Raw genomic sequence first — 13,643 nt, 5'->3', positions numbered from 1 at the left:
AAGGATGACATTTCAACCTCCGGGGAAGGTGTAGCAGCAGAGAACAGGGCTGCATGTATGCTGATGCGAGCCTGGAGCAGTTATGAGTTCACAGCCGACCCTTAATGGTATATTAATGATTTCTTTTTTCAACCTGATGCAGGCAGGAATCAGGAGGGGGGCTGTTTTTAGAGCGGGTTGCCATCATGTGACTCTGAAAAGAAAAAGGCATATTCAGAGGTAAATAAATGAGGGAAATCTTTTTTTCCCCCTTTTAGAAACAGAACTATTTAAGAGTTTGCAGTAAATTGGCGGGTAAGGCTGTCAGTCAGCTCCTGATGAAAAATCACTGCAATACTCCGGCAGGCCGGTGTTGCCTGGTAGCGTCTCACAGTGTTTCTGCTGACTGTTGTCATCAAGCTTTGCAGGAACTAATGTGTTGTTTTGTCTGATGTTATTCCTTAGCATGTCACAGTGGGAGTAATTAGTTTTTTTTCTAAACATTTATGGTTATTTGCTTTAATTTTGACCTTTGAACCTGTTTACTCCTAATGATTCATAACTGGAAGCGATAATTTGATGACGGTTTCTGACAGGGTTTGTTGTTTTTTGTCCTGAAGGAAAAAAATATTTTTTGAGTCAAATAGTTTTGAGATGCTTAAGATTTTTATTTTATTTTTCATTGTAGAAGCAGAAAAGACCTTTAGACTCTGGATGAAACCAGCCTGGTGAAAAACGACTTTCTCCCCTCAGATTCCTTCTGTTTGGCTTTTTGCATTGAATCTTTCTTAAATGCACCAGATCAACAGATAACTAAAGCAAAAAGCAGTTTTCATCCACTAACAAACATGAAAATATAAACCTAACCTGCTCCAACCTTAATGGCGACTGCTGCCATCAAGCATTTGTGAATCTGTCTTTTTCATCACTTTGGATAAATTTGGACCCATATACTCTCCTCTGCAGAATTATTTCAGTTCAGCTTCAATGGGTCTCCCTTTTTAAACTTCTGCTCCTGCATCACAATCTGAGTATCTGGACTACAAAAGCAGAGCTAACATTGAAATGAGCTACACAGACATGGACAATGCTAAAACTAAAACACAAAAAACAGCAAAACGGAAATGAAAAATGCTGGAGAGAAGCTTGAAACAAAATCCTACAACCAACAAAACAAATGCATAAGGAAAATGATGCAGCCACAGGAAACGGAAGTTAAAGGAAAATGACATAAATACCAAAAACAAGCATAAAACATAGCAAACTCGCTTAGAAAAACAGGAGTCTTCCAGGCCACTAGGGGGAGTCTGGAGTAGGTTTGCACATTTTGCTGTTTGCACATTTGCACCTGTTGGTCATTATACTGGACTTTGACTGGGCCACTTTGAGACCTTCATTTTGTATTTCATCCTTTCAGAGGTGAACTTGCTGCATGTGCTCTTAATTGTGCTTTTGTATAACTGAATTTCATCTCACCTTATAGCTGAGGTATGCAAGTTTTACTAAAAAACATATTTTTATGTATTTGTTAAAACTATTGCCATGTTGTGACAGTATGAGACAGATAATCTATGAAAAACATTTTGTTCATCTGCCTTCAAAAATACTCCAATCAGAGCCAGGAGGAGGGTCTTAGCGCTGTCAGTCATCCTCATGTATGAGTTACTCACAGCCTCCCTCTTGCTCTCTGCTACACTACAACGTCTTCATATCAGCAGAGCCTGTAATGAACTCAGATGATGGTGGGTAAACAGTTTTCCTCTAATGGTGAGCTGTTTCGCCTACACAAACATGATTGACAGCAGTTAGACTCTCCTCCTGTCTCTGATTATTTGTTTTTGATCTTTCTTCAGATGGCAATAGGAGGTGGAGGAGATCAGGATTTTTCTGTTAATTAGTGTAAGTTGTCTGATCCTGGAGAAGAAAAGCGGCTCTGGACTGTGACTGTTTGATGGTTTTCAATCAAACGGCTGTGTTAGTTTTACAGCAGAGGTAACAAAACTCTGTACCTCCCAGAATGTTCCCCTTTTGTCTCATCAGTCCACTGGATGTCTTCCCAAAGGTCCTGGGGATCAGCAGCTGGCATTTTACTGGGACACATGATCCAGTTCTGATCAGCTGCTTTCAGTGAAATGTCAGGCTGGAGTTTTAACAAGCTGTCACTGGGAGATAATTAGAAATAATGGAAAGAGACACAGGTTTCCAGCTTCTTTGATAATTCCCAATATCAAGCCGTGCAGTGCACCTAGAAATATAGAGTGAACTGAGCTTAGGATGCGGTCCGCTGTATCAGCACACAGCGCTGTGCGCAGCAGGAGCAGCATGGAGGAGAAGCTGCGTGCGCCGCGTCCGCATGTCCAGTCTGTCAGCGCTCAGCTTCAGACTCGCATCTGGAAAGTAAAAGAGGGCGGGGCGACGGAGAGCTGCAATAACAATGACTTCTAAAGTAAACCCAGCTGCTGGTCATATTGGGACATGATTATAGATTATAGATAATGTAGAGTCTGGCTGCCTGTACTAATGGCACTCTGACTATAATCATCCCAGGAAAAGGATGAGAACAGGCCAGATAACTTTCCCCAGCAAGTGGAAACTCACAAATCCATTTTTATTTGAGGAGACACAAGAGGAGTTAAGGAATGTTTCAAAAACAGAGCATGAAATGGGCAGAGACGGTTATGAAACGAACTCAGACAGTTTCTGTTTTCTCCTCATTCACTGCAGCCGACTCCCCAAGGATCCACACAGACTGAAAACTGCTGGAGATGGTAGGAATCGATGCTGATCACATTGGAATAGTTACTAAATTATTTTTGGAGGAGAAAAGAAGAGTGAGGTGTTAGGAGGAGATGTCATGGAAACTGGGAACATTTCAGTGACTTTTCATCAAGTTTTGCTCATAAATCATTTGAAATAAATGTAACTAAAGGATTTTCATGTTCTGTGTGCTTCAGACAGATGAAACTAAGACTTCACTTTTCTGCAATAAACTCTCCAACCAAGAGTGAAAAGAAAAATCATCTGCAGGGATTGCACCAGGGAAGCAGTGGTCAGCAAAAACATTAAATTTAATATCACTAGTACAGTTTTCATAAGTGGATTTTCTCTCTTTGTGACACTTCTTGGCTTTGCCCTCTTTATAACATAAAAATCTACATTACTTAATTTGGGTCAAGTTCAACTAAAATGATGACAATATTTATGGTCGTAATAAGAAAAGGAACCAGGACTTTGTGTTTGGACCTAATAAAACGACCTGGTGTTTATATGAATTGCAGAAGATGTGTAAATATGCATACAAACATCCGGGTGCATCAATAATGGAGAATGTAATTGAAAAGTTGATTCATTTCAGTAATTCAATTCAAAAAGTGAAACTCATATACAGTAATAGACTCTAGGAGTGTAATTCTATTAGTTTGATGAATATGGCCTATATGGAATTTTAATCACAGGAGAAAATTAATTAATAAAACGGGGATACAAATATTCACGGCTGGGATGACAATAAGTGCGGCTCTGACTACATTAAACAGAAATATTTTGTATTATTTCAGACATCCTGCCCCCCATATGCATTCCAAATTAAGATTTTGAGATTAATTTTCTGAATATTTCCACTTTAAATTAGAAGGAATTAACTGAAGATTGATTCTGGTGCCTCGCTGCTCTTTTTACATCTCTTTCCGTTTTCTTCCCTTCTGTCACACTGACTTCCGTTTCTGCTTGTGGATTTATTTCCGAGATCTCTGGCCCACCAGCTGATTCACGTCTCTGCAAGAGCCCACAATTATCACAATTATCTGCATTTCCACAGCCCCTTTTCTGCGGCCTTTTGTCAGTTTGCACCAAATTACCCTTTGACCAAGCTGCGTCACGTGACGCTGCTCTCTAATTGCGGATAATTATGCAAAGCGGTTAATCACAGCGGTGCCTGAACCGCACTAATTGACCGCCTGCTCTCGCCCTCTTTCACCTCTCTCTGCGCCACCTAGCGGCCGCCCCCCCGCTCCCTCTATTTAATAAATTATTTCTGCGCCACACCACCGTGAGAAATAAAGTGGCAGTGCGAGCTTTGCGGGGACATCAGTGGCTGTTTGGCAGCGCGGCGCATCGCTTTGCTTCCCCTCGCTGCGGTGATTAAAGTTGAGCCGCTGACCCGCGCGCTTCCTCCCGGGGAAACTGCGCGTTTAACGAGCGTCAGTTTCCATTTCTCCACTCCAGATCATTTGTTGCTGTCCGAGAGCTGAGCTTCAGCCCGGCGCACGGACGGATCCGACTGACTTCCAGGATCACAGGTACATTTGATTCATTTGGATGCGTTATGATGGATCCCGCTGGCTTTAAATCAACTTTTAGCACTGCTTAATGTTTTTTTTAATCGCAGTTTGTACTCTGATGTTGCTGTTATTTTCACTTGCTGTGGATGTTATCTTAAAAAAGGCTAAATGAGCCACAAGAGGATGTTGCACCTGTGGAGGCAGCAGCAGAGTGACTGAACTGTGTGTTATTCGCTAAATTAGGAGATTTCATCACTTCAGGATGCAGCATCCTTTCTGCAAAAAAGAGCACAATGCAATAAATTCAGACTGCCCATCCAAGCAGGTGGTTGCATCATAATAAGGTCTATATAGTCTGTGCTGCTGGCTTTTATTTGCATGCTGCTGTAATAACAACATTTTCTGCCTGTCCATCACTGTCAGACCTCCATCTCGCTCTCTCTCCATCTCCTTCATTCATTTCCAGCCCCGGACTTTTGCTGCCAGGCGCTGTGCATGAGCAAATGTTCACCTTGCTGCACTGCCATAATCCTGAGATTATGTGACAGCTCTGGAAGGGCTGTGGGTTTTTTTGTTGTGGGATGTTTAGGCAAACTTTCGTCCGATTTGGGTCACTCGCAACATTTCCAGTCAGAGGATAAAATTAAATTAGACAGCCCCGCAGCTTTGTGCATCCACTGGCAGATGGCTTAATATTCGTGGATCCTTCCTCGGTGTCCCTTTATGTTCTAATTGGGTTTCATCGTTTCACACTGTTTGTGCGCATTAAAAAATAGATTTAAATCACTCTTTACACAACCCGAAACCAGTTTTGTCGGTTCCAAACCAGCTATCTAAACATTTCACATCTAATCCGCAGTAAATTCCTTGAAATTGATGTAAAATCCCACAGTAAACAGCTTTCTGGTTGTGTTTTGCCGTGTGGATCTCATGTTGGCTCAGTGAACTTGTAACGTGCAGTAAATGAACTGTGCGCCCTGCTGAGGGCAGGTTTGTCTCTCCGAGTTAATTCCAGCCCTGCGGAGCTGCGTTTCCCTCTGAAGGACATCCACTCAGGAGGGACAGATGCTGGATTTTACTTTGAAAAGTTGACGGGAATCTGATTACTCTGATGAATACTTCCTGTCTGCGCGAGGTTCTACCAGCCAGGCCATTCACCAATCAGACAAATCACTGTGTTGTCTAAGTGGACACAATCTTTTTGTTTCAGGTATATTAACACATGCCCTGGCCACTTTATTAGGTACACCTATCTAGTACCAGGTTGTTGCTCCTTTTATTTCTTCATTTTTTGAGGAATAAACTCCAAAAGGAGTCTGAAGCATTCCTCAGATATTTTCTTCCTTATCCACATGCAGCAGCTGCACACTGTTGCTGCAGATTTGTCAGCTTCACTGTCATCTCTTATGCCAGAGGTGGATGGAGGCTACTGGAGTATATCAGTCTTTTTTATGACATGGAAGTAGCTAAGAGGAAATCTTTGTATTCGAGGTCATAAAGGACATGATCAGGAATAATACTAAAGCATTCTGTGGTGTTGACATGTAAGGACTCAAATTGTGCCAGGAAACAAACCCAGACATTTTTTGCTACCTCCACCAGCCTGAGGCATTGATACAAGGCGGCATGTTTTTGTGTTGTTCATGTCAACTTTTGATCGTGCCGTCTAAATGTTGCAACTGAACTCAAGACTCATTACAATCTGCAGTTTATTTTCTCCAACCTTTTACTTTGGTGAGTCTTTTCCTGCATAATTTCCTGTTCTTGGTTTTCTGCTGGAGTCCATCCACTAACTGGAGCTCCAGTAATGGAACCAGTTTGTCTTTTCTGCTTTGACTTTCGGCATCAACAAAGTATTTTTATCCACACAACTAGGGCTGCAACTAACGATTACTTTAGTAATCGATTAATCTATCGACTTTTCTGACAATTAATCAGAATTCTGCAGGTTTTTTTGGCCTCTTATACAAATCCTTCAATTCAATATTTAAGGTAAGAATATTAACATTTCCTTGCCTTTAATGCAACAACGTGGCATTTCTTTAGTGAATGCTCGATCATTTTCAGCAAAGGATGAAACTGCAGCTGATGTTCAAACATCAACTTTCTGCTTAACTTAACATTAGTCCAGGATAAGGCTGATGTGGTGATTATGTTTTTGGTTTTACACAATTTGAACCAGGAGAAGCTTAAAATACCACTTGTAGAGTTCTGCACAGAACATTTTTACAGACAGAGGATTTTCCTTTTTCTTTATTAAAGACAAATATTTGTTGTATGTTGTTCTTTCAGTAAATTACTTTTTTAAAGTCTGTACTCTTCAGCTAACAATTAATTGAATACTAAATTACTTGACAGTTTTTTCAATAATCTGATTAATTGCTTCAGTCGTACAGTCTAAAGCCTCTTACTGGATATTTCTCAGTAAACCTGAGAATATTTGCAGTTTCCATCTGCCAATAACAACAATGCAACGTTGAAAGTCACGACTTCCTTCTCCATTCCAAAGCTCACATCTGTCCTTAGTTTTTGCACATAGAAGTTTAAAGACCAGGCAGAAAGACTCCAGGCTGGGATTTGAACCCACAACCAGCTGCTCCACTGCAGCCGCATAACTGTGCATGTGTACCTAATGAAGTGGCCGGTTAGTTTATACACAGATCAATCAACTGGAAAGTTAGAAAGGAACAAAACCACCTGAAAGCACAAAGCAAAACATAACTAATTTTATTTTGTGATATTGTCATTTTTCATCTCGTGTGGATTAAGATTAGGAGAATAAATATGAAGCCGTTTTCTTTTCTGCACAGACTGTGTATTGGCGATAAGAAGCTTTGTGGATAAAATTTGAGACAAAGTGTTTTCACAAAAGCAAAATGTGAGTTTTTTCAGCAAGAATCATAAGTTTGCCTCACTCTGCATGGCAGCTCCTCCGAGCCGTAGAGGTTAACTCACCGAATCTCCCTGATGTCACAGGAATGATGCAGTGAGAGTTAAACTTTAATTTGCTCCTAAAAAGTGACAGGAAGACATAAAAAGTCCTGGTGGCATTATGCAGCATGCTTTTGTGTAGCTCAGCTCATTAAAACTGGAGGCGTGTTTCTGGTTTGAGTTCCAGCATCTGTTCCAGGCACTTTTATGCTAGTTGGGCTGAATGTTTCCTACATTCACACAACTATTAAACATCGGAAAGTCTCTATTTTAGAGATTTCACTTCTGGTCTTGATGTCTATTGACATTTTAGACATTCAGTGGATTCCTATCTATTCCCTGTTCAGATTATTTTGTGAGTAAATCTTAAATATTTGAAATAAACTGCAGTTTGGGAAGCTGAAATATGAAGGCGAATTGCTACTTGCTATTGTTTGGCTCAGGTATTCCTGGATTTTAGCTATTTGTGAGCAGATGTTGTCCTTTATCTGTGTGAATACCGAAGGACAGAAATTAGTTTTAATTTTAACCATGAAATGTTCTCTGGATTCCAAGATGGAGCCTCATTGGTCCTAATCAAGTTTAGGAAGACAGAATGTGTCAAACTGAACCTTCAAGAGGAGAGGACATGAGCCGCTGCACACTGTTCAAACTGAGAGGATCCTCAATACATCTTCAGTTAGAACTGAAGTTATCCCAGCAGAACATCAGTTCCCCATAATCAGTTTTATTTATGGTGTTGGGTGTAAATGTTTTCTTCCCTAATTTTATTTACTGTTTTTGGTTGTTGTATTTTGGATCATTAAAATATCATCCAGTGAACAAACTTGCAGTATTATTTCTTGAAAATGGTGTCAAAACAACAACAGTATTGTTTATTGTAATAATTATTGGGACAATTTATCATCCAGTACTTTGACAGATCTAACGTTCACACAGCAGGTAAACGTGACTCAAATCTGATTTACCCCAGAACAAAAAATCTAGTTTGTGCCATTTCCATATGTGGAACTGAAGGCGGATACGCATCTATAGCATCTATAGCATCTATAGCATCTATAGCATTTATAGCATCTATAGCATCTATAGCATCTATAGCATCTATAGCATCTATAGCATCTATAGCATCTATAGCATCTATAGTCTGAAGTCACATTTTTTCCTACTTTTACGTCATTGGTCATAATTCTGCGCCAGAAGAAGTCAGACACGATAAATCTGGATTTTTAAAGTGGTTGAAAATTATAATTAGGAACTGATGAAAGACGTCTGTGTCAGTGAAGCATCACATCACAATCCCAGCTCTCTCAGCTCTGACTCCACATCCAATCAGACTTCAGAAGCTGCAGCTGTCGATGCTAAAGTAAAGGCCGTTGCTGTCGCTAGTGCTGTTCTTTTTTTACTAGCTTCCTCTGTCTGGTTATGAACTTGTGGCGATAATCTCTGCTGAATAAATTTAAAATCGATCCGTAAACGGATCCATCAATTATCACTTCTGTAAACAATGCGTTGCTGTGTGACGTCTACTTTCTTCTTCTGCGCATGCGGGCCGCTTTGGAGTCATAAAGTGTTCAGACAGAAGACTGTGGCACACTTAATTAGTAAAATAATAAGAACTGGAGCCGAGCATCAAGGCTCTGTGTGATCATAACCTACAGCCAGTGGAAACTGGGAACATCTGACCCAGGCGCCATGACACTTTATCTCTGTTCATATTTACTCAGATAATTTCACTGCTTTCTTTCCTACTTACCCACAAACAGCGATGAAGATATGATCATTGTTAACTTCACCCATGTTCAGCCTCATCTTTGCAAACCAGCCATTACTCACCCAAATCCAGGAGTATTAGCCAAAACTAAAGTGTAATTAGGAATCCACAAATGGGTGGAAACATTTTATCTGGAGTGTGGAAAATTCCTGGAGATGAAAGCGACGCCTCAGTGCATTTCGTTCCTATTTATAGCGTTATTGTGTCAGTGTAAGAGCGATCAACCTCGCTGGGAGAAACCTCCTGAGTGACATCAGAGATGAAAGCGGGAGGCAGGTCAGTGTTTACTCAGCTTGACTGCTGCCGCTTGTGTCGGCCAGGCCTTGCCACTTCGCTTTATATGAATTACTGGCCAGAGCCGAACTCAAAGCAAGATCTCAGGTTGTTTTGTCAAGACGCATCGTCCAGACTCGCTCTGCTCCGTGATAAAAATGACAACGACTTGTGAGTCACACGTCCGCCGCGTTCCGGTCAGCGTCGCTGCAAGGCTGACCTGGAAGCAAGTTCAATCCTGCACGCTTGATTAAACTCTGCCGCGGCGCTGCGGGTGGTCAGGCAGGTTCTGGTCCGCAGCCCGGGCCTTGATGGGACTCTGGTCTTTGACAGAGGGATTTAGAGACGCCGTGGCTCCGGCTGAAGAACGCTCAGGCCCATGTTGGGTTCATTTGGGTTCTAGAAGCGCAGACATTTAAATGTCAGTGGTAAGTGGGAACATTGTCGGTTCTCTGAGTTAATAGCAGAGGACCGACAACGTTTAAATGTGCAGTGTTAATGGGGGAGAGCAGAATAACAGAATGCATTTTTGTGTATTGGAATATAATTATGATTTTCTCCTGCTGCAAAGACGTAATTCCAGCTTTTATTGTAGCGAGCAAAAATGATGCTAATTATCCAGAGAGGTAAAACGGAGGAGTGGCTGGTGATATAAAGAGGATGACACATTCTTCATGAAAGGTCAAATTCCTTCCAGATTTTAGTTTTAATGTGAGAATTGAGTATTTAGCAAACTGTTCTTATTCATGGAGGCTTGGTAAAGATGCAGATAGCTGTAAAATACATTTCTTCTTTGTTCCAAATGATTCACAGCTTCTGCACTGCAAGAACACAAAATATTTCCAAGTATTTTTGGTCTAGTTTCTACTGTAAATACTTTAAATAAGACAAAACTAACTTGCAAGTTACTTTTCTGCAAAATATAGGCACTGATACTGGAAGCATGTCTTGTTATAAGTGAAATAATCTGCCAAAGGAACTAGAACTTTTTCATCAATATTAAGGGATTATTGACTGAAATCAAACTCCTACTTTACTAAAACTTTACATGTAACATAGTTTTGTCTTATTTCTAGTATACTAAGATATTTGCACTAGAAATTAGACCAAAACTGCAAGATTTAGTGTTTTTGCAGTGTAGGAACATTTAATTAAGAATAGAATAGAAATACTTTTATTATCCCACATTGGAGACATTTTACTGCAGTCAAAGCGTAGATTCAGGCAAAGATAAGAATATATATAAAACATACTGTGTGATTAAAAACTACATTTCAACATAAATACTCTGCAGTTATCAAACAATCTGGTCCAAAGGAATGTCCAGCTGTGTAGGATCAAAATGTACAAAATGTGTGTATATATTTACCTGTTAGGAACATCAGACTATTTACAATAAGTGATAAAAAACAGAAATGTGCAGATAGAAGCAGAAATGTTATTTAAAATGACTAAAAACAGCTGAAGTACCAGCATGTATATAAAAACTTTATGAGTTTGTTGGGAGCAGTGACGGTTATAAAGTCTGGTTAGACTCTATGACTAATAATAGACTTATAATAATAGACTTATAATAATAGACTTTGTTTCCTGGAGAATAAACTGATGTGACACAGAAGGCCATTTATTTCAGCCGCTGGCCAAGAAGCTGGACGAAGACCAAGTACTATTTTTCCCAAATTATTATTTTTTTCAACATAAAACTTATAAAATTTTAACAAAAACTGCAGGTGTGTGTCTGTGTCTAGTTAATTTTTGGTCAAAACATGTTTGTTTTTCATCCGGTGAAGTTACTCACACTGGGATGAGAATCCAGAAATTTTACTCGAGTAAAAGTAAAAAGTACAGCGTAGTGAAAACACTCCTAAATGTACAATTTGTCTCCAAAAAGTCACTCAAGTAAATATAACTTAGTAAATGTAACAGGTTACTACTCAACTCTGAGTAAAATACATCTTAAAAACTCACTGTTGGGGGTCACCAAGTTTCCATGACAACCATTAGAGGCTAAAAATACTATAAAAAAGTATTTTATTTTCCTTCCATTACAAACATAAAAATGTTGGATTTTCTGTGACAAACACTTTTAAGCATTGGGAATAAATCACAGGATGGACGTTTGGTCAGGCACCTCATGCCCACTGAGTACGGAGGAGGATGTGTGGTGCTGTGGGCCTGTTGTTAAAATGCATGGCATCATGAATCCTTTAAAACAACGAGGCTTTTTAAATAAAAACCTGGTGGATTCTGATGGAAAACTGAAAACAGATCTTCTTTAGGTTCTTTGGCCTCCAATGTTTTGATGCATTTCTGCTCCAATGCAGAAAAATTAAATATATTTTTGTTCTTTAGACGCCTGGTAATAAAATGTTCATTTGATTCAACAAATATGCATTGAAAAGTTGCATCAGAGTTGCCCTCTAAGACTGGAGTTGGAAACCCCTGCTTTATACAGGTTGTGCAGTAATAAATGGTCAGACATCCCTCTCTCTGTGTGCTGCCCTACTGACAAAATGAGGGTGGCAGTAATTACACCACCTGATATTCTGTAAAAAACCAAAACAAACAACAAAAAACCTATTCCTTAACGTTTGATTTTTGTTTCCTCTACTAACTAAAGGTTGGATTTTCCTCAATTTTTTAGAGTGTTATTAAGCCACTGCTATAAAAAAAAGTATCAATTTAATTGAATGTTTTTGCACATTTAAGGAGTGAGAGTGAATGTGGTCATCAGTTTTAGGTCTTAACTCTGTGGAGGAACCGTTAAATAATTTATAGTTTAAAGTTGGAACAGAAGGAGTCCTGAGAAAATTAATTCAACCAAGTGATGAACACATATTGCTTTAAGTCTAACATGATGCACATTCATAATCTCAAACAAAAGAAGAAGAACTGCATTATTTAGAGCCAGGCATTCATCTTACAGTAAGTAATGTAATAGTTGAGTTAATTAATTTGGGAAAGGTACTGAAGTGACAAAACAATCCCCATGAACTTTTGTAAGCATTTCTAGACCTGAAATATTAATTACATTATGATATATTATGTAGTTGAAGCACATCTGCAGGAACAGCACCATTTCTTCTGACTCATTTTTTCTCTGTTACGTTGCATTTTTACGGTTCCCTCTGCAGCTGAGTGACCTCAGCGCCCCTTCCCCTCCTGTTGCTCGACCTGTCAGGTCTCTGATTTGAATGGACTACATTTCCATCCTCTGGTTCAGTGGTGCAACAGACACAACATTAGGCTGTGTAATTTAAATACTCAGCCATTAATCTCTAATGGTATGATTGGATAATGTGCACTATTAGCCTGTTTTGTTTGCCAGGGATGTGTAGTTTGTTTGCTGGTTTATTAGGCTCGCTGCGGCTGGTTGGAGCATTATTTATTAATCAAAGATGTATTCAGAAACAACACTGGATAACAGCTTGGTGCGGCAGCAGCACAGCGATCAGGGGACAAACATTAATGCATGTAAGGACAATAAAACAATTCTTACTGCCGTATTTAAATTAGATAAACAACACAACACGTTTCTGTTGCTGCTGATTTGAGTCCAAAATGTTCTGCTAGACGGCTGTTTTTACTTTGGACTTCAGAAAACCCAGCGGACCAGAACCAGCAGATGACTTGGCATCACTGACTGTTTCCTGTGGAAACAGACTCCACTCCTCCACCAGACCGACTTCCAAATGAAATGCAAACTTTACTGTAATCCAAAGGGAGAAACTTGGACCATTGTTTGTTTTTTTTTATTAGAAACTGTCTGTTGTGTATGATGATGTATTAGAGCCATTGCAGATAGACGAAAAGAGTACATTTCATAATGAGTTTTCAACAAAAACTTGGAAATTTTAGTTTGGCAATTTGAAAGTCTATTAGAAAACATTTGGACATTTTCAGATTAATCTCATACGTTTTCTAGAACAAGGTGGACATTTCTGGGTTTGAAAAGTTACAGAAATTCTTTTAAAAAACTTGTTTTAAAAAATTTTTTAGATTAACAATAATACTGACAAATGTTGCAATTTTGATCTCCAATCAAACCAAGTCTACTGGAATATCAGGTGTGAAAACACCTTAGACGTACCCGGACTCCTCCTTCCACTAAACTTTCCTTGGATAGCAGAGGCTCTTTGTGTCTTTCCCTGCAGCTGGACGGTGTCAGGTACTTTCTGCTGGTCATCTGTCCTGCAGGTCATAACAGAACATTTCCACTATAGAAAACAGAAGTAAGCCATAATCATCAAAACTGATGATTTATTCATGTGCAGGTGATTAATTCTTCTTATGCTAATTTGGAATATGTTTTAGCCTGCAGCTACATTGCTATTTGGAAGAGTTTGTACAAACAGCTGCAGCACATGTCCGCTTTGCTCTGCGTGGTTGAAAAGGTGTCTGGTGCTAAT

General features: G+C 39.6%; 1 protein-coding gene across 1 annotated transcript in view; it reads left to right on the top strand.

The window, feature by feature from the left end:
- Positions 1-4,026: 4,026 nt before the first annotated feature.
- Positions 4,027-13,643, top strand: part of vwc2 (von Willebrand factor C domain containing 2) — a 52,130-nt gene continuing 42,513 nt past the window's right edge. The window contains exon 1 of the mRNA XM_015014799.1: positions 4,027-4,277. The gene's annotated coding sequence lies outside the window, so the exon portion shown is untranslated. The remainder of the gene's footprint in view (positions 4,278-13,643) is intronic.

This window comes from Poecilia latipinna, unplaced genomic scaffold (genome assembly GCF_001443285.1).
Source record: "Poecilia latipinna isolate Pla-1442-1.1 unplaced genomic scaffold, P_latipinna-1.0 Scaffold1848, whole genome shotgun sequence".
NCBI classification, from domain to species: Eukaryota; Metazoa; Chordata; class Actinopteri; order Cyprinodontiformes; family Poeciliidae; genus Poecilia; species Poecilia latipinna.
This window is presented reverse-complemented; position numbering and strand designations above follow the sequence as displayed.